Raw genomic sequence first — 23,356 nt, forward strand, 5'->3', positions numbered from 1 at the left:
CGGAAACTAACTAATACATTACGAATCAAACATGGAGAATTTGCCCAGCTAGAAATCCTTCACGTTTCTGGCCAATCACAGCACCAAATCCAGCCCCAAAGATCGGTTTTTTATTTTTTATTTTTTATTTTTAATTATTTTTATTTTTATTTTTAAGATTAGGACGTCCTCTACAAGTTCAAGAAGGGCCTAACTCCTTGCGCTCTGGGCCTTAATTAATTCACCATAATCCAACAATTTGGCATAAAAATATGGAACTTTGACATGAATAACTTGAAAGACTCACGAACCTGCTCAAATTGGAATTACTTCAAAATTCATTCATTTGGTCACTTTTTGCTCAAAGTAGACTCACATGTCCTACAATTGAAATGTAACCCAAAGTATCAAAATAAATTAATATTAAGAATAGAGTAAAAATATAAATTAATATCGACTCATTAATTTACAAAGGACAAAATGTGACCATTGTGACTCCATATGAGCCCCACGAGTCATCAGTGAAAACTACTTCAAGTGAGCTGCATATGGTTCACTTAATATACTTAACAAAAATGACAGGTGAAAAAATGCACACGATTGAGATGTTTTCATCTTAACCGTGCATTGCATCTGAGAACACAAGCTAAAATAAAAACTAATCAAATGAAAAATTTCCATAAAACTTGAACTCTAAGAAAGTGATCTCTGCAAAAAGCTTATTCATCAACGCTCCCTTCTAAGGTTTGTAAACATGTCTGTCACTTGTTCTTCGGATTTGACCCTAAGCATACTCCTGAGAATATAGAATTTGTTTTTTGGCAAAAGTTTTGTAAAGATGTTTGTCAATTGTTCTTTAGATTTGTAGAAAACAAGATTGATTATGTTATTCTACGAAGCATTCCTAATGTAATGGTACATTCAGTGAATATGCTTTGATCTTAGATGAAGGATAGGGTTCTTTGTCATTGGTATAGCCAATTGGTTGTCGCAGTACAGGGGAGTTGCATCAGTTTGCAGTTCTCTAAAGTCCTCAAGCACAAACCTTAGCCAAACTGCTTGAGTTGTAGTCTTAGAGGCACTAACATACTCAACCTTAGTAGTTGACAATGCAACACTATGTTGCTTCACAGATGCCTAAGCAAAAATGCCACTACCAAATGTGAAGACATAGCTGGATGTACTTTTCATGTCAGTCGCATAACCTCTCTAATCATTATCATAATAACCCACAACCATTGTTGATTTCCCTTTAACATATTCAATCCCAAAGTCAATAGTTCATTGGATGTACCTGAGTACTCTCTTTGCAATTTCAAGGTGCTTCTTGGTTGGATTGTGCATAAATCTTGATAATAGGCTTGCTGCAGGCATTACGTCAAGCCTTGTTGCAGTGAGATATAACAAACTCTCAACAATTTCCCATACATTGCTTCATTTGCAAGCTAACTTCTATCATTCTTCTTAAGCTTCTCATTCATTGCTAAAGGAATGCTCACTGGCTTGCAGTCTTTCAAACCAAACTTTTCAAGAGGAGCCAATGCATATTTCTTTTGGTTTATGAAGAGTCCATGCTCAATTTGAACAATTCACATCCCTAGAAAGTGGTATAGATGTCCAATGTCTATCATCTCATACTTTCTCATCATGTCATCCTTAAATTCATGATTAGCCTCATACTGCTTCTAGTGTGAACAATATCATCAACATAAATTGAGACAATTAGTGATTCTCCTCCTTCTTTAGTTTGATTTACAAAATAGCTTCACTAACTTCTTTGAGAACCATATTCAAGCAAGTAATAGTAGTTCTCTTGATACTAAGCTCTACAAGCTTGTTTAAACCATATAAAGTTTTTCTAAGTTTATACACTTTGTCTTTAGAACCTGAGACAATGAATCCCTCATGTTGATCCACATAAAACTTCTTCATTCAACATTATATTCAAGAAATCTGATTTAACATCAAGTTGAAACATTTTTTAGCTTTGCTAAGTAGCAAGTGCAATGAGTGTCCTTATAATGTCCAATCTAGCAACAGGAACAAAAGTCTTATTGTAATCCACTTATGGCTTTTGAGAGTAACCCTTGGCAACCAACCTTACTTTATGCTTTTGACACTACCGGCCAAGGATTGGCTCTGACAACAAATTATCACATCCTGACCCGGGGTCCACCACATCTTGGGCATGATTCTGTCGTAACACGATATTGTCTGCTTTGTGCCCCGACCATGCCTTCACGATTTTGTTTCTGGGAACTCATGCGAGCAAAACTTCCTAGTGGGTCACCTATCCTGGGAATGCTCTGGCCCCCTTCTCGCTTAACTTTGGAGTTCCTACGGAAACCAAAGCCAGTTAACTTCCAAAAGGCCTCGTGCTAGGAAGAGGTGGACATGTATATATAAGGCTTAGATGATCCACTCCCCTGGGCGATGTGGGATGTTACACAAGGTAAGGACGTTACAATCCGAGTATGTATCAGTAAATGGGCTTTTGTTTTCAAGCATATTATATATTCTTATAGTTTCCATAAATGCTTTGGTTAAAATATTACACACACATGCCATGCTTTATTTTATTTGTGCAAGTGTTATTATATTGCTGAGAATTTTGAAACTATCATGGCATGTTCATACATATTTTATTTGCTTACCATGTATGCCTACACTAGTGTTGTACTCGTCCCGTGATAGGGCCAGTCTTCTTGTGTGTGTTCACATCGCATTGATACACTTACCTTGGATCCATTGTAGGTGCCTGTCTTGTCCTAGGTTGCAATAGGCAACTAGGACTCACATGTGATGCGCATAGCGCCAGTCTTCACATGATTATAGTAGTAAAGCGTAAATCTTAATTACACCCAGTCCTGTTTCATGTCAAAATATCTCTGCTTGAACTTCTGAGTCAGCATATGTCGACGAACATCTGATATTACATGTTATTGTTGAGATATTGTGAGTTATTGTACTTTTTTGAAATACTGTCGTATAGAGTAATTGTTTTCATACTTATAAGTAGTATGACTCTTGGAAACTATACTTATTTTATAGCGAAGGGTTAGTATATTATGAAAACAAAGGTTTTCTCATACTTTTGTTTTTGCCCACTTGTACTTTCTGTTTCACCCCTCCCCCCCCCCCAAAAAAAAAGACCTAGTTAGTTGGACCTTCGTCTATGGCAAGCGAGGGATCGCTGGTGATTCCACTCGAGTAAATGGAGGAGTTCGTTTCATGTATTTTGTAATAATATCCATCCTACCCATGATTGGCATTTTCTTGTAGCTCCGCACACTCTCAATATTAGTTTAAATTTATTCTAAGCTTCAGTTCTAATTTATTCACATTTTTACACCATTTACACTTTATAGGTATATCACCTTCTAGGTGTCGACCAGCACACCTTGACTCTTGTTGGTGTGTGTCATCTAGTTTCAATGTTGTCTTGAATACCCATTTGACACCAATAATAGGCTTATGTTGGTCTATTAACCAACTCCTATGTTTCATTTTTCTCAATCATTTCAATTTCTGAATCCGTGGCTTTCTTCTAAGCTTCATTAGTGGCAACATTTTTATATTTTCCAGGTTCAATGAAATTGAGATTACATCATGCATATTATATCACTTAGTGATCTTAGTTTCACTAAAGTGGAACTTGCAAAGCTGGTTTCTCTAAATTCAGTCACTGAATCCTAAAAAATAGTCTTTTCAGGAATGCTCCCTTTCAACTGTGTTGATCCTGCGTTTATACTGCCTTCAACATTTTCAAATTCATTGGCATTCTCACTTTAATATAGGTTTATTGGAAATGACATTGACTTCTCACTTTCAGTATCCCAACTCCTGATTGTTTTTCATCAAATAGGACACTTTTGGAAAGTATAATCTTCTTAGTGTCAGGAACAAACACTTTATATCCATTCTCATCCTTTCCATATCTCATAAAGATTTTCTTCATTGAGCATTCATCCAGTTTGTGTCTCAGTTTACCAGGAATGTGACTATAGCTAACACATCCAAAAACCTTGATAGGCTTGACTCTGGTTTTCTTCCACTGAAAGCCTCAAATGGAGTTTTGTCCTTCATTGCCTTTGCAAAACATCTATTAAGCAAATAGACTGTTGTAATGGCAGCTTCACCCCACAGGTAGTAAAGCAACTTCTTTTCGTGCAACATACTATTTGTCATTTCCACTGTTGTCCTATTTTTCCTCTCATTAACATTATTTTGTTTTGGAGAATAGGCAACAGTCAATTGTCTTTCAAGACCAATGTCTTTACAAAAACTGAGAAAATCATTTAAAGCGTACTATCCTACCTCTATCACTCCTTAGTTTCTGAAGTGCATATCTAGACTACATTTCAATCATTGCTTTGAATCGTTTGAGCTCCCCAAATACCTCGGACTTGCATGTTAGGAAATAAACCCAATGCATTCTGGTGTAGACAACTATAAGGGTTAGGAAATACGTATTGCCACCCATTGTAGTCACTTGCATTAGCCCACAAGTATTAGAGTCTATGGATTTTAATGGTTGTAAGCTCTCCAAACTTGTTCTCTATTGAAAGCCTCTCTATGTTGTTTCCTTGCAGTACATCCTGCATAAACTCCACCACAACCCTTCAATTTTGGTAGCCCATACATCATTTCTTTTTCATCCAACAACTGCAAGCTTTGAAAGTTCAAATGTCTCATTATTTTTGCCAATCCCACACTTTTTCTTCCATCACAGCCTTTCTAGCTACTGCCTATAAATCATCCATGAGTAAAAACACCTGTTTCTAGCAGTGCTTTAAAAATCAGCCCAAGCGCTAGGTGGTGAAGGACCGAGGCGATTTAGTTTTAACTTTCCTAAATTCTCAATACAAGTATATTTTTATTTTTTCAGTGTAAGTAGACATTTATTTATATATTATATAATAAATTTAATTAAATCCGCCTAGTCCGCCTAGGCCCCAGGCTGTCGCCTGACTAGCACCTAGCATTTTTTAGATCCTTGGTTTCTAGTCATTTGCACAGTGGCCACATGATACTCAAGCTACCTATCTTCAAAGATTGCCACCATATCATTACCAAACAGCAAGAAATATCCATGTTGGATCATTTGGACAACATTGAGCAAGTTTTCATCAGGACCAGGAATCGACTTACTTCTTTAATGTACCTAGTACCATTTTTAGTCTAAATTATCAAAGACCATTTCCCTGTGGCTTGAGCAATTTATTCATTACTCATCTTGATTCTGGTATTCACAATCCAATCAACATTGACAAGTAAGGACTCATGTGAAGTCATGTGGTTACTACAACCATTGTCAATAAACCAGACATGTTCATTTTTTGCCATAGTAGCTGAGTTGCAAGCAAAAAGCAATGAATTTTATTGAACTTTTTGAACCACATTGCTACTGCAATCCTTGGCAATATGCCTAAATTTGTCACACTTACGGTACTTTGATTTTCCTTTGAACCAACATTCACTATAGTGTAGGTTTCCGTAAGTTTTAACTTCTTTTGTATTCTCCTTATTGCATCCAAACTTAGCTACTGTATTTGGTTTGTCACCATACTTCACAACTCCTTTTCTCTCCTTATTCTTCCAAGGTTTCTTCCTTTTTGAATTTCCCGCATATGAGCTATTCTTAGGCTGAATACTCAGGTTGCTAAATGCTCTTTCACTAACATCACCATCCTCAGCATGCTTAATAGGCCTTTTTTTCAAACCCTTTCAGTGTAGCACCAACCATAGTATGTCTATTTCACTAAGATTCTTCGTTTCCTCAATCACAAGGACAATATTATTATAAATATAGGTAGGCTAATAAGCAATTTCTTAACAATTCTGTTACCGGACAGTTCCTCATCATACATCTTTATTTGATTTATCAAGCCAAACAGTCTAGTCAAATAAGCAGATAATGATTCATCACTTTTCATTCTAACATATTCAAAGTCTCATCTAATACTTTGAAGTTTCATTGCTCGGACCTGAGAATTTCTTCTATATACTCTTGCTTTAGTGTATTCCAAGTTGCCTTGGCAGTTTCTTGATTTGTAATCCTTGGGAAAAATTCATCTGAGACTGCACTCAGAATCAATCCTAGAGCTTGAACATCACGAGCAATCATGTCCTCAACAACGATATGCTCTTCCTCAGTGAGTTCTTCATCTGAATCTAAAGGAAGATTATAACCTTCCCCTACAAATTTCTAGAGATTATGAGACTTAAATACGGTCTTCATTTTGATACACCAGAAATCATAGTTAACTTTGGTGAAGATCAGAGCTCGAAGCTCAACTTCAGATCTAGCCATTTCAATTTATAACGCCTGAGTTCTTCGCTGAGAATCCCAGAAGCAATCCTTCACAGTTCACGCCCCTTGATTCATCTCAAACCAAAATGTGGGGCCAATAAGTGCATGTCCTATATATTGTTTTATTAAATGTAAATGTTATACATACTCTCAATTTTTTTTTTGAGCAAACAATATTATTTACATTTAGGGAGAGAGAGTGGGTTTAGCCTCATAATGAGCTTACAATAATGTGATTCAAATTCGTCTCTGATTCAAATCTCAATTAACTTCGCACTATGTATCATTACACCTACACCTACTAGGATGCCATGGGAAACATGTTAACTCGTCAAGCACTTTCTCTTTCATGTGCATGTGGTGGATTGGTATTGTAGATAGACTATTCTCTCTTCAACTCACGCTATTCTGAATTCAATCTTTAATATAATTTATTGTATGTAACAAAATCAAACACTTCTTTGTGTTTTATATTACCTTTTTCGCATAGCACTAGTGTATATCACATTTAGGGTGTGTTTTGTAATGCCCGAAGTATTTCTATAACACTGCAGTTTTACAGCATTCAGCAAACTTGGAAATAGTTTAAGCGCTTCTTGATAAAAAATTGAGAGGTGGATGTTTCCATTGGAAACACTTTCAATTTGAGTTTTTGATAAATTTGTTATTTTCTTTTAATAAAAACACTTGAGTTTAACAAAATAGTTTTGAAAAACTATTATTAGCACTCTAAAATTTTCATTTTTCATTCTTCATAACTGTATTTTTCTTTTTTAAATGTAAAAAATTTAAAGTACAAAATAAAAAATTTTGAAGTTCGAAAAACAATTTCTTGCTTCTAATGTAAATATTTCCAAGTTGGCCTAGAGCTAGCATAAATAAGATTGTGAGTAACCTCGTAGAATAAGACAATAAACAAAATTAAATTAATTTTGGAGGTATTGTGCTTTATAACCTTATTTCTTCGCTCAAACTGATTATTATCAAGACAAAAGATTGACAGTCATAATTGACCTAGAATTTTCGTGGACAAAAGGTTGGAGGTCCCTTTCTTTTCGAAAAACAATTGCGTCAAACATTTATATACAAGTGGTTAAATACATAGAAAATAAGTTTTTCATGGACATGGACATGATTGGTTAGCCCAACATGGGCTCTTTATAACCTAGATGTTAAAAATGTCTTTTACATGAATTTATTTGCGAATCAGCCAAGACGTATAGATGGCTCAACTCCATGGTTATCTCGACACTTCCCTTATCCCACTCAATACCAGTTTCAAGGCCATTTGTGGTCTCACGCAGGTCTCTCAAGTATGGTTTCAACGCTTCAGTTCCTTTGTTTGCATCATGGTTTTGTTTAGGCTTATTTACGGCAATGCTTATGAAAACTCAAATTTATTCTCTCCTTGGCCTATGAAACTTGAATTGTGTCATTTAACTCCTTGAAACTCCAATATAGTCTCACTTAATACTACGGTTTAGTGATATTCCTCTTCATTTGTAAGTGAGAGGTCTTAGTTCAATTCTCGCCAAAGGTGAATTTGTACCATATTATTGTTAGCCCATTGTTAGCCCATATCAAGGTATTAAATATCGATGATATCGGAAATATCGGTAGTCCAAAAATACGAAAATTTTGATGGAAATATCGGGATATTATCGATATCGATAAAAATTGAATAAAAACCATGGAAATTGTAAGAAAAACTTGGAAATTTTTATTGAAACTTTGCAGGATGTTTATTTAGTCAATTATCTATTAGTTTATCACAAAAAATTGGAAGAAAATACATTGCATGATAGATATAACTGATTTAAGTTGATTATATAGTGAGCTGGCAAACATTGTGAGTGTAGAAAATATATAGTAATTAATGAAAGAAGTTTAAACACATCATAATCATTTATATATAATGAATTAGTACAATATTTTACACTTTATACATTGCATGATAAGATACATTAGTGACTTAGCAAGGTCTAAACTATCGATGATATCGGAAATATCGATAGTCCAAAAAAATATCGATAGTTCAAAAACACGGAAATTTCGATGGAAATATCGGGATATTATGGATATTTTAGACCATGGCCCATATTAGTGTAGATAATATCGTTTGTTAAAAAAAAATTGTCGAAACTTTAAAAACAAAAATTAATAAAAAAAACATTAAACATTTGATAAATCTATTTAAAAATTAAAACTAAAACTGTTTTAATAGAAAGAAAAAAAAAGTTTAAAAGACCCATTTGCTTCTTCTCTGCTCTCTCAGCTACCTTATCATTTTCACACACAGATGGTGTGCACTACTGTTAAGTCCACAAACCCAACTTAAAAACTCACTGGCATTCCTAGAGCATGTCGTCGTCTACTCACCACAACCAAGTGTCCAAATCTTGATCGAGGAGAAAACTTCATAATTCCCAAATAATACTCTTTAAACTGCTGGAATTTCATAACATCAGCAACACCAAGCACCCACCTCCGGCAGAGAGCTCAATGGCTGGTGGCGACCTTTCCAACCTTAGATCAAACGGTCACCCACCCAGATATCGCTTCAACGCGCCACATTTGAGAGTGAAAGAAAGAAGAGGAAGCTGTTGGAAATTTAGTTATTATTTTATTACTGTTTATGGTTTTCTTGTGGGCCAAGGATATTAGAGTTTCTTGCCTGTCAAGGGTTTTGCTTTAGTTTTCACTATATAGTAGTGGTTGTATTAATTTATTTCATTAAGTCATTTACAATGTAGTCTTTTGGGATTATGTAGTCGTTTCTGCATCCTCGTCTGTTTAATAATATTCTATTCTTGTTAGTCTTGTTCGTCACGTACTCTGATATTCAACTGAAGCCTCCTCTTCCGGTCTTCATTGCTCAATTAAAGTATGTTGTTAATTTACTTAAACATGACAAGAGGACGGACTGCAAACCTTCCACCACTCCAATTCACTAATACAAACACTACTACAAAATAGAGCTTTCATGACACTTACTAAAATTTTTAATGACATTTTTTTTTATTAAAAACATTATTAAAATAAATGGATGACGCAACTTAAAAAAACCAACGGGAAGGATTTATAAAAAAGAAGAGCATTTTGTTTTGTTATGGTTTTAATTTCAATTTGGGAATGTAGGGTTTCTGGATTTTTCTAGAAGAAGAACAGGTCGCTTGGATTTAGGAAGACTCATTGTCATTCTATCTCTCCCTCTCTTTCTCTCTCGCTCTCTCTATCTCTCTGGGACACCCACAATCTTCATCGACCAGATTGATTGTTTCCCCCAAATTTCACTCAGAACCTAATTGTGTAAGGTAAGTTTGTTGGAATGGTTATGGGTTTTCTAGAAAATAATTTCTATATTAATCTCTTTTGTGAAGTTGTATTGATTGGTCTGAGCTATGTGGCTGGATAGATTTTAGTCCTTGTCATTTGCTAAAGTAGTTTTTGTACAAATTGTAGTTGAGCCATGATTATTGTTTTAATTTTTTTAACTTTGTGATCCCCTTAATACCAATTCTGAATTAGATTAACTATTACTTTCATCCTTTTTTTTTTAATATTTAGATTGAAGCTAGGTATATGTATTTTATGTACATATATATATGTGCGTGTGTGTGCGTGTGTGTGTGTGTGTGTGTGTATAAAATGCTGTTTATATATATATGTGCGTGTGTGTGTGTGTGTGTGTATGTGTGTATAAAATGCTGTTTATATAGAATAAAGAGACCGCCCGTCCCCATGCATATATATACAAGTAATTAATATGATTGGTCGAGATTGGTTGAGCTTGTCCAATGTTCTAATTAATTAATTCACTTGAAAAATGACGATCCGAGGGTTCGATAAAACTCCTCATAAGCTCTACTTCTGTTTATAGCACACCACGTGTTTGATAAAACTCCTCATAAGCTCTACTTCTGTTTTTTATCTTTAGCCTGCAACAGTTTATATATTGTGGCCTCATGCAATCTCGTTATATGTTTTATTCTAATATCAATCAATATAACTGTTTTAGAATGGATAAATCTTGGATGTCTATGGATAGAAGATCACAAATGCATTCTGAAGGGGTTGAAAACTTTTTGAATTGTGCGATGCTTCACGCTACTAATATTAACTACAGACGTTGTTCGTGCCTAAAATGTGATAACATCAAATCAAGGACGGTTAAAGAGATAAGAGAGGATCTATTTTTCAATGGTATAGATCAAAGTTATTGTACATGGTATTGGCATGGAGAAGCTGTTCCAGATAGTAAGAGTCAGAAAATGAGTAATCGGGAATAAATAGTTGAAGATAACATTATCGGGATGGTGGAAGCAGCTTATGATCATTTTGCTTCAAATCCTGAACAATTTGATAAGTTGTTAGAGGATGCAGAGAAACCTGTATACCCTGGTTCAAACTTCACAAAGTTATCAACCTTGGTCAGATTGTACAATATAAAAGCAAAGAATGGGTGTAGTGATAAACTATTTGCAGATTTACTAGAATTTTTAGGAGTATGAAATGCCCCCTCCGTGTATGAAGCAAGAAAACATTGTTTTCTCTCGGAATTGAGTACGAAAAAAATACATGCATGCCCCAATGATTGCATCCTATATAGGAAAGATCATTTAGATGCAACTGCATGTCCTACATGTGGTTTTTCTAGATGGAAGGTTAACAAAAGTTCTGGGGAGCCTAATAAGGGGGTACCTGCAAAGGTACTATGGTATTTTTCCCCTATTCCAAGATTTCAGAGAATGTTTTATAATAGCAAGATAACAAAGAATTTGATATGGCATGCCCAAGATAGAGAAGTTGATGGTAAGTTGTGTCATTCGGGTGACTGTCCCTCATGGAAGCTTGTTGACCACATGTGGCCAGAATTTGGTGTTGACCCAAGAAATCTCTGCCTAGCAATTTCAACATATGAGATTAATCCCCATAGCGCTTTAAGTAGTAGATATACTTGTTGGCTAGTGATTATGGTCACTTACAACCTTCCACCATGGTTATGCATGAAGCAAAAATTTATGATGTTAACATTGTTGATATCTGGCCCTAAGCAACCAGGTAATGATATCGACGTTTATATGGCATGCCTATAGGCTTCTCATTATTCTTGATAATATTTTGGTGGTGTTCTGGAATACTGAATGGTTTTGCTTCTATTTTTATTTTTACCCTACCTAGTGTGATTTAGCGTTGGAAGTACATAGTGGTATCGTACTATCTTTCAACAAGATCTTTTTTTATAAGGAATCTGGTTAATAGCCAGCAATAAGTGTAATAAATATTGTTATTAATCCACTAGATTTTTAGGCACGTGGTGTAATATTCTGTATATTAAAAGATATGCCTTTCCATAGGATAATTATATGAAAAAGGTCTTTTTTGGCATTGCATTAACAAAATGATACCATTAGGGGAAATGAAAGAGTATTTGCTACTTTGTGCTGATAGGTTCTGTACTAGATGGGACCAGACTATGTATGGATATGTTGCCGACAATTACTTGCGTTTTGTATCTAGGAGCATGAAAACTGAAATGTTATGCCAAACGATATGTGGAAATGATTATTTGAATTGCTATGGTCATGATATCTGACATCCTTTTAAAGTTCTTTGTTTATATGTTTTTATTTTTGCATTTCTGCTGTGCGTGTGTGTGTGTTGTGGAGACTGCTTTAAATTAATCTGACTAACTTACATTTTATCCTTTTTATTTTTATATGTAGTGCCCTTTGCAAGAAGGAATTGTAGAATGTGGATATTATGTGATGAAATACATGAAGGAAATCATTGATGATCCGAACTGCTCAATTATTACCAAGATTAGTACTACTATTACAAAGAGCACTTAAGCAGGTGTATTCGCTTGACGTTTTATTAGCTCTATACCGAGTGAAAAAAAAAACCACACATTAGCGAAAAATACGAGCAGAGAGCCCTTGTTCTTTATGGGCTAGTTGACGCTAATTGACCACTTCCTTATTAGTTAATGATTGAAATTAGTTTTTGTCTTAACATGTTCTCTTTGGTTGTGATTTGTTGCAGTTCAAAGAAAAAGCTACATACACTCAACAGGAAATTGATGCATTAAGAATAGAGTGGGCTGAGTATGTTAATGACTCCAATAGATGAAACACTAGATTAGCTAGTTTGTGAAATTTTAAATTAAGTGAACTTATAGTATTATTTTAGTAGGAAACTCTACACATTATATTGTCTTTTGTAATACTTTGGTAGTGGATGAATTACAAATTTATGAAGCAATATTGTTTAATTTAATATCTTGCTTCTTGGATGAATTATGTTAAGTCTTTTTATATATGTCATCATACATATTTCAAGACATGTATTGAATTGTTTATGACACACTTTGTGTGTCGTTGCTAATATTCAATGACATTGGAGTGCTATAGTACATGACGCTATACAGATGTCATGTTTACTATACCATGATGCTTATTCCTCTGTTTATGACATATATTCCACATCTCCAATTGAAATAGATGACACGCTTTTTTAATTCAATGATGCTTGTTATGTATCTCTAAAAGTTGTACATGACACTGTGCGTATGTCATGATTAGTATACCATGACGCTTATTCCTATGTTTATGACACTTATTCCGTGTCTTAAATGGTAATAGATGACACAAGTTTTTAATTTAATGACACTTGTTGGGCGTCCTTAAAAGTAATACATGACACTCTTTCAACGTCATAAAAAATATCTTTAATGACACCCACAAAGATGACGCTAAACCCTTGCGTCATTAAACTTTTAACATGACCCATAAAATGCGTCATGTATGTAAAAATTTGTAGTAGTGAAAAAACTGTTTGCATGACCACATTTTAGGCGAGGAAATCATCGTGACCAAAAAAATAAAAAATCTTTAGGCGACGAAGAGCTTCCTCATTCAAACACATGTTGTGCAATGAACTCTGTCCTTAGCTGCGCAATAGCTAAAAAAAAAAGAGCGGTAAAATGAAGATTTGGTGCCAACTTCTCTCTCAACAAACTTTCTCTTGCACAAGGAAATTCTACGTTGCCTGTTTTTTGGCACGACAAATACTCGCTTTCATCACACAATGTCTCTGACATTGTCGAGAGACAATTATGGCAAATATTAAATGCAAATTTTAGGCGATGAATACTTGGTCGTGCAAAAGGTTAACGAGATTATTTAAAATCCAAAATCCACTCCATTCTCCTCATTCATCTCTTCATCTTTTTTCCCAAACCCCTTGTTTTTTTTTTCTCCCGCAAACTCCAAAACTTTCTATCCTCCATACTCCAAAACTCTCTCTCCCCCCATCCTAATTTTTGTTTCCTTTTTTCCTATGCTTTCATCGTCAATGATCTTCGATTTCCAAGGTAAGTCTCTAGACTCCAACAAAAGAACAAATTTGTTTTGGTAATTAATTTCATTTTTTGAATCTTTTCTCATTAGTTGTGGGTTTGCGAATATATAAAAATTATAATGTTGTAGATGTCCGATTCCACTGTTGCCCTAATTGAACATGCATTCAACAATGGACCGATTGTGAAATATGAGGGAGAAGGATCTCAGAGAGGAAATACCCAATTTTGTACGAATTTTATGGTTGGGTTTTGTTGGAAAAATAATTTATTGCATTATTATAACCAAAGTTCATTAATTTACTTAATTTACTTAGCTTGTGTTGACCATAAAAATTACTTAGCCTGCGTGGCGTGCATGCCAAATAGTTAATGAGCTATCTACATCGTTCGGTTGAATACAGGTGTGCCAACTCATCGACCAAGCTCATCGATGAGTAGAATGAATGTGGTAGTGATGTCGAAACTACTATTGACTTCTGTTATTCGTGCCATCATGGATGAGGAAGGAACTCATCTGGGTCTCTAGATTCTAGAGTTTGAAGACAATGCCATTAATCATTGTGAAGTTCAGAATCGTTTGCACCTAATTCAACCGCTACAATTATATTTGTGAAATTATAAGTGCGCCAAATCGAAATCAGACTATAAGGACACAAATACTTGAAATCGAACTCAGAAATGAACATGAGAATTTCTAATAAAAAAAAGCTCAGTTTTTAGTGTGCCGAACACTAGGTAACTTGGTTAGTGGTAACTGTGGAGCCAAAAATAATCCTAAAAATTTCGCAGGAGACACGTGGATTTTTTTTATTAGAAAGACGAGAGTACCCTCGTTAGATGGACGAGGCACACTTGGATTCCCACATGCATGCTACAGACACTAACGGCTCAAGATTCCATCCATCCATGGAAGTGTCAAAGGTAACTCCTAAAATCCTTTATTGATTTCATTCATTAAGGTAACTCCTAAAATCCTTTATTCGATTAGAATAATTGCCATAGTAACTTCAAGATATTGTTTCACATAATATCTTGAATTTCTCCACCCAATTTCACTATATATGGTTTGCCACCTTCTTATAAATACCTCACTTATCCCACTATAATACTAAGTCATTTGCTACCCACAAACTCATAAAAATACATTCTTTTCAGGATACCAACTTGGGCATCGGATACACTTCGGCCCAAGTCCCCCATTCATCATGGATGCGTGAGGCTTTTGGCCTTAATCAAAGGTGTTATTACTTTGCAAGTGCATTTTCATCAAAGAGAGACGACGAAAATTTGCATCCACAGTAACACCTCAATTCGCCTAAGGGCTAGTGAGATGACATCTTTGTACAAGAACTCAAAGATTCCTTGTTGACAGAGACTTGGATAAATAGATGTTGGGGGACTTTTAGGTCGAGGTAGACTTAGGCTTTGAGAACATCCTCTTGTCTCCCTTGGTACAAATTTGTAACAAGTCCCAAGATATTTGGAAAGAGTTAGCTTATCTTAGGAAATACCTCGATAACATCAATGGCTCAAAGATAGCATGAATGATCAAGATAATGACTTGCTCAACTAAAGCGTGTTGTGGAAGTTAGAAGATTATCAGTTTACATGGAAGATAAAGGGTTTGCATGGTTGCAAGGCATTCTTAGCTGCATGATTTAGGCTTTCCTAGGGTGATAGTAAGGCTTCTAATGGATGACATGTTTGATGGAAGGCTGTGGGAGTTACTAAGATAAGCTAACTCTATCGAGATATCCCAGAACTTGTTACAAATCCGTACCAAGGGAAACAAGAGGACGTTCTCAAAACCCAAGTCCACCTCGACCTAAAAGTCCCCCAACATAAGTTGGCGACTCTGCTAGGGAAACTAACATCGATGAGGTAGTTGGGGAAAGCTTGGCTACTGAGGAAAGAAGCAATGCAAGTATCGAGTATGACCCTGGAAGTGGGGGACATCCTCATGCTTCCTTAGGGATGGATGAAAATAATGGCAGAGAGTTAAACAACAATGATGACATCAAGGCAACATAGGATGTTGATCTTGATGAAGTTGATAAATTTTTGAATGATGACGTTCAGGTGGAAGAGGATGATACAAAGGTGTGCCTTCCTGTTTTTCTTTGATGTTTGCCCTTGCCTAGCATGTTGTTCCATTGGAATTCTGCTTTGGGTAGCTCCTGTGGGTTGTGCTACTTTGTGTCTCTGCTTGTTGATTTGTTTTCTTACTTGTGTATATTTTCTTATTTTTCATAGGTGAATGCCAGTGTTGCAGGGGCTACAATAGTTGTTGAAGCCCCCAATTGCATTTTCCCCGAGCTTATAGAGGATGATGCAATGGGTAGTGATGTCCAACCAACAAAAGTCATACCTCATCTAGAGGTTCTTTTCCCTGATGAGCAGGCTTTAGTGGAAGAGTGGGAATCGTGGCATGCGGCCCTCAAGAAACTCAAGCATAGTATTGTCAATGAAGTTATGGCTTAGTTTGATTGAGGAGCTGATTCCTTCAATTGATACTTTCTCTTTCCAATTCAACTTTAGGGGAGTAGAGGTTCGATCTGGACTAGTTGAGGCATTGGTCAAATTCTTTGATTGTACCGGTGACGTAGATGTGAGCATGATAGGTTTATCTCTCTTCATGAGTGGCATGATCTTTAAAGAGCTTGGGATACTGCTTTATGGCATGGAGCACACGTCCCTATTGGAACTCACTGAGCACAGGTTGCCATGTTAACGAGATATAATAAACGATGTAGCTACCTTATGCGTGCCCATGGGTTATCTAGTCAAGAGACTAGGAATGCTACGTGATATTATATTTGGACTTCAACTTAAAAATGAGAAAGGTCTCCTAGATCAATTAGTTAAAGTCAACAGCTGGAGCGTGCTCTCGAACTGCAACATAAGGAGCTAGAGGCTGAGAAGCTTAATTTGAAGAAGTTGGACTATGAGAGCTCCAAGGAAATAATAGCTTGATTTCAACTCATAGCGGATCAGTTGCATGCTGACACCTCTAGCAATTCTTCTGAAATGTGGTGTTCTGAGCTTAACTCTTCACCTTCCTATTGCTACGCACATTGCATGACTGTTTGTAATTTTCTAACTCTCGGTTTTTTTTTTCTTGGCAAAGCATGATCCTTAAGATGTTGAAGTAGTAGGCCATGAAGAGAGTTCTTTTCCTCACTCCACCTTTATTTTCAATTTTAATTTCCTCTTAGACAGCTAGCTTCATTGCTTTTCAAACAATGGCCATAGGACGTTTTGCTTTGTATTTTGCTTATTTGCTTTTGACTTCTTCCTTTGGCTTTGGATGCTGATGTTGATTTTATCATAATGATTGTGATGTCTTTAATCTTGCAATGACATTGGCTTTCTCCTACTTCGAGTGCATGAGAATTTGTTGGATGAAATTTTGTTTAGGCTTTGAGACATAGGCTTGAGCTTTTGCTTGCCTTCCTGAGGGAAATAGCTAATCCTACCACTTGGCACTTTGCCAATGAGTTTCCCTGAGGAAAGAGGGAAAATATGTTGTGGCTTATGTATGGAAACAGAAGAAGTCAGGAAAGCTTGGCTTGCTTAGCATTGATTTTGCATTGATAGACTTCGACATGTTATGTAAGTATATCTTTGAAAAAGCTTTAGTTGCTTGACTCAATGGTTTTGCATGGTGTGTTGGCTTAGCATGTTTGCATGAGCATTGAACCATTGAGCAGCTGGCTTAGCATTGATAGGCTTTGGCATGTTGCCTAAGCATAGCTTTGAAAAAGATTTATTTGCTTGACTCATTGGTTTTGCATGGTGTGTTGGCTTGACATGTTGTATGAGCATTGAACCATTGAGTAGCTTGCATGGCATTGATAAACTTGGCGCGGGGTTTTATTATATCCTTGGCATGATTATTGCTATAGTTTGTTTAGAAGAAATCCTTCTAGTTACCCTTGCTAATGTAAAAAACCAAATGTACCAAAGATTTTGTCAAAATGCTCTTTTATTTCATTAAAATTTGGGATACATCAGTCGTTGCATGGCTTTACAAGGCCTCATAGTGTATGCAAAATGACCATTGCATAAAAAGAGCTTGTTCTTCTAAAATAAGCATGGGCATTTTACCAGTAATACGACTTTAGCCACTTTGCATTGACAGCTTCCGTTAGTATACCTTTCTTGATCGAAGTCAAGTAGTAGTAACCACTTCGATAGGCTTCCTTGATCATAAATCATCCTTCCCAGTGTGGGGCGAACTTCGAAGATCCAGTGATTTGCCTCCTTATGTGCTCGGCTGTCCTGAGGATGAGATCTTCTTCCTTGAAGTTGCGTGACCTGACTGTGTGGTTGTAGGCTTTGGCAACTTGTTGGTGGTATAGGGCTACTTTTCTAGCTGCTTTTGCCCTTTTTTCCTCGAGTAACTCAAGGTCTTTTCACCTCCAGTCCGTACTGCAGCATCCCATTCCACGTTGTTGAATGCTTAAACTCTTATTGTGGGCATCATCATTTCCACAAAGGAAATAGCTTCAGACCCATACACCAAGAAGTAGGGAGCAAAACCTATACCGTTCCTTGGAGATATGCGATAGGCTCATAAGATGTCTAAAAGATGACTTATCTAGCCCGTAGCGTAATTGTGTACCATCTTGATTAGGATTCTTAGTAGTGTCTTGTTTTGTTGCTTCAACTTGACCGTTTCCCTTGGGATAATACGGAATGGAGTGAAGATGCTTGATCCCGTAACCATTAAGTGTGGCAGTTATTTGTTTGTTCACAAAAGGTGTGTCACTATCGCTCATTATTTTGTAAGGTATCCCAAATCAGCAACCAATGCATTCCTTGATAAAATTGGATATTGATGCTCCTGTTGCTTTCTTGAGAGGTACTGCTTCTACCCATTTTGTGAAGTACTCAGTGGCTACTAGGACCCATATGCGACCTTCAGAAGTTGGATTGATTGTTCCTATCAAATCAAGCCCCTAAGTATGGAATGGTTATGGAATGCGCATGTCTTGCAGTAACATTAGAGGCTTGTGGATTAAGTTTCCATGAACTTGGCATGCATGGCATCGCTTGACAATGTTATATGTGCCATCCATCATGGTTGGCCAATAATATCCTAGGCTCAATAGCTGCTTGTGTGGTTTCTTCCTTCCCATTGATGAAGAAAGTTAAGTATGCAGATCTCCAGTGATCAATGATGGAAACTGCAAACACCTCTCATGGGGATAACATTCCGTTACATTTGTGACATTCGACTTGGATGCATGTGGCTTGTTTTTTCATCTCGGGCCAGTAATACCCTTTTTCTTTATAGTCGGCAGAAGATACTCACAACTTGGTCGACTCTGCACATGGTCTCATGGATCTTGTGTAATTTCCCTTGTGTTTCTTTTGGTTCGAAGCATCGAGTTAACACTCATTTAAGCAGACACTTGTAGAGCGTCCTAGTAACATTGATGTACTCCTTAAGGTATTTGATGCTAAGCTCTCCGCTTGGCTTGGAAAGTTCATTTTTGATGGTTTCCTTCCATTTGTCATCTTTTGACAGTTTCCCTCTAGTCTTCATCTTCTAACACTTTCACCAGGAAGGTTGCATCAATGGTTGCTAATCAAACCAATATTGGGTTATTCTTTGACAAAGGTAAGCTTGGAGCCAAGTGTGGCTAGGGTATCCCTATATCTGTTGGTTATGCTAGAAATATGTTCCAATACCACTTGCTTGAAGCTTATCATGAGTTTCTCGGCCATAATGAAGTATGGTGCCAAAGTTATTTCCTTCATTGCGAAGCTTCCTTGTTCATAGCTCAGGACTAAATTTAAGTCCCTTACAACTCATATCTTCCTTGCGCTCATTACCCTGGCTGTGGAAAGGCCCATGACGAAAGCTTCACACTCAACTACGTGTTTTATGCATAGAATGCTAAGCTTGAAGGATAGGGCAGTAGCTTGGCCTTCTGGATTGATAAGTACAACGCGAACTCCTCATTCCGTGACTATGGAAGAACCATCGAAATGCATGACCCATGACTCTTCTTCCACAGCAGTGGTAACTATCTCTGGTAGCGTCCCAAAGACTTCCTTGGAAATAGTGGCATCTTCTTCTTTGTAAAACAATGCTAGTATGTCTATCATAGCTTGGTCCACATTCCTTCCCTTTCCTAAGTAGTGGGGTAAAGGCTCCTATTGCTACTGCTAATTCTAGGATGAAAAATTGAATGTAGGACAGCTTCGCCATTAAGCTTTTCAACTCTTTTGCATTTGTCTGTGGCATTAGGTAGTGGAAACTCGTTATTTGGGCATGTTAATTAAGATCTTGATAGTCGATGCATATCCGGATTTGGATAGTGTTCTTCTTTACTGGATGACGTTGGCTAGCCAAAGAGGTTGCTTGATAGGCTTGATAAATCCATCAGCCATGAGCTTTTCTACCTTAACTTTGATTTTAACCTCTATTTTCGGATGGAAATTCCTCCTTTGCTGTATGACAGGCTTGATCCCAAGTTATGTATTTAGCATGTGGCACACTAAATTCATATTAATGCCTGACATCTCTTCATAGCTTTAGGCAAAGACGTCTTAGAACTCCTTCAACAAGATGACTAGTTCTTTCTTTTCCTCAACAGTTAAGTAAACATTAATAGAAATTATTTTTTACATAGAGGGATCATCACTTAGGTTTACCTCTTCAATCTTTTTCGTCACTGCAATGGATCCATCTTACATGCATTTTGGCGCATATATGATTTTCTGCAGGGATTCGTCCTTAACAACAAGTGCAAACATGTCTTCAGTTTCCTTGGGAACTTCACTTGCTTGGCATGCAACGCTTTTATACTCAGGGTTTTCCAACACAATGTGGTAAGGCCCCCCATCCCGTTATAAGCGGTAAATGACACGACCTTCGAGAAGCAAGACCCTGGAGCATTGAGTTAGAGTGTAGGCCAGGACATTTGCCTCTGGTTGTATGCGTTTTCCTTTTCCCACAATGGCTAGGAATTCTTGGTCATTGAGATCTCGAACTTCTTCCTAAGGGGATAAAGGTATCTTTAAGGCTTGTGATATCCTACTTGCGGTACTTGAGAAATCATTGTAGAACTCGGCATTGAAATAATGACCCTCTTCTAGGTTGAATGGCATCTGGTTTCCTGGGATGCAAATAGGCCTTAGACCAATCATTCCCTTAATGCACTTATGGAATGTGAAGGCCACGCGTTTGTGCTTGTTTATCCATGGCCTTCCGAGCAGAGCATGGGAAGCCATATTGATGTCAATCACATAAAACTTAGTAAATAACCTAATGGAGCAATATTCAAGTCAATCTCAATGTATCCAATAGTTTCCTCACTAATGTTTCTAAACGATTGATAGAGATTTTAGTTCTTATCATCTTTGACGTTAGGACGCCTGCTACAGTGAGCACTGCCAATGGCAGAATGTTGATAGATGAACCAATGTCAACCAAAGCTTGCCTGATGAAAATGTCATTGATTTGTCCTTCCAGGTACAGTAACATTCAGTGGTTAGGGAAAACAACCTCCATGTCTTCGTCAATGAAGACGATGGCGTTATTGTCTTCAAGGAAAGCCTCTACGGTTAGGCAGCATAACATTGAGGGTCATAGTTCTCAGAGACATGTTTGAGAGCTTTAGTAACAACATTCCTTGCTTCCGGGCCATATTTAAGCTGGTCGAAGAGGGATTTGAACTTCGTGTTTTCCTGGAAGACCTGCGCTGCAGTGGGCTCTTACTTTGAGGAAAGATAATGCTCAACTGCATCGACTTCGACGTCAGGAAAGATATATAGAGTTACAAATGTCATTTTCTGGTTGAACAATTGCTCTTCTGATGTTTTCTTGTTGTATTCTTGTGGCATATCGATGGTGAAGGCTTCGTCACTTAGGCTTGGGGAAAAATCTATGAGATTTACATCAATATCTCCCCATCCCTCAACTTGAACCCATGAAGTATCATAGCTATGTGGCTTGGAGTGTTTTCACCAATAAGCCTTCTCCATGTTCCTAGAAGATTCCCAGATAACTTCTAGTGGCCTGGGGTCGTTGATCTACGGGTGATAGCCATCATCATCTCAAGAGCATGTGATAACTGCTGCTATCTTTTTCCCTCGGCGTTTGGGCAGAAGGTCAGTGTCTATGGCTTGCGTCTTGCATGGAAGCTGTAGTATCCTTTCGTAGATTTTTGCATGGAGAATTTTCCACAAATTTGGCATATAATAGAGGGATGTCCCACATACTGATGGTAGTGTCAGTACCTAGGATCCCTTTTATCTTCCTTGGAAGGGGTTTTGTAAAGCTAGGGTAGCTTGATGACCCCATCTGCGAGCTAGTGAATGATAGGTTTCCGTATCACTTTCTCTTTCCTTCATTTTTCGTGGGTTATAGTCGGATCTGTAATCCACGGCTAGGGTATGATGAGTTTCCTTCTTGTTAGTTTTCCAAGATCTCTCCATGGAAAGCTTGATTAACAAGCTAGTGTTCCTCACTGCTTCAAAAACCCTCGAGAACTAGCTGATACCAATGTTCTCCAAGTACACCCTGTAGTCAGCTACAATGTTGCTGATGCAGATCTCCACAAAAGCTTTTTCATCCTTCTCGTCATAGGAGTAAAGGGTGAGGTCTAAAAAATGTTTGAACAAAGTCACCAGATCTTCCCTATGTTTTTGTTGTGTGTTGTTGAGTTGAAGCATTGTGACCATTTTTTCATACTGGAAGTACTTTTTACAGAACTTGCATGCCAACTCTTTCTAGGTCTAGATGGAACCTGGTGCGAGGGTGGTGTACCAAGTATAAACATGATCTGTTACACTTTTCGAGAACTTCTTGAGACAAAGGTTGCAATCGTTAGCATGAGGATCCAAAGTGTTAATGAAATGGCTTATATGTTCCTTAGGGCTACATTTCATCTCACCAAAGAAAATAAGGTTGGGAGTCTCGTATCCCTTAGGATATGGCATATAGAGCATCTTGGTTGGGTATACTGGCTCAATAACATATTTCCAATCCTCTGAACTCATGTGCATCTCCTTTTTTAGCATGGCTATGACTCCTTCTTAGGACCCTTACCAGCAGTAGCAGCTGACTCCTCATGAGAAGCCTTTTCCTTGGGCGTGCAGTCATTGTCACTAGCTTTCTCGCTTAGCTTCGGGATTGAGTTTTTCAACTCCTTTATAGATGCAGCAATTTCTTTTTGGGCTTCACCTAAGGAATAAATGGTTGCGATGATGTCTGGCATGTCATATTCATCCAAGTTTTCTTGGCTCTTATAGCGTTGGCTTCGTATTGAGACTCGTTAGGCTAGAAAGCAGCCTCGCCTGCATCTAAGGTGTCGCCATTCTTGGTAGTGTTCTTTCTTGATCTTAGAGCCATTGAATCAAGATTGCAACCTGTCTCTAGTAGAGTCGCTAATTTATGTCAGGGGACTTTTAGGTCAAAGTGGACTTGGGTTTTGAGAACGTCCTCTTGTCACCCTTGATATAGATTCGTAACAAGTCTCGGGATATCTTGAGAGAGTTAGCTTGTTTTAGGAAATACCCTAGTAACATAAACGACTCGAAGATAGCATGATTGATCAAGATAATGACTTGTTCAAGTGAAACGTGGTGTGGAAGCTAGAAGATTATTAGTTTAGTCGAGAGAGAAAGGGTTTGCATGGTTGAATGGCATTCTTAGCTGCATGATCCCGGCTTTCCTAGGGTGATAA

This window comes from Malus sylvestris, chromosome 8, assembly GCF_916048215.2.
Source record: "Malus sylvestris chromosome 8, drMalSylv7.2, whole genome shotgun sequence".
Lineage (NCBI taxonomy): Eukaryota > Viridiplantae > Streptophyta > Magnoliopsida > Rosales > Rosaceae > Malus > Malus sylvestris.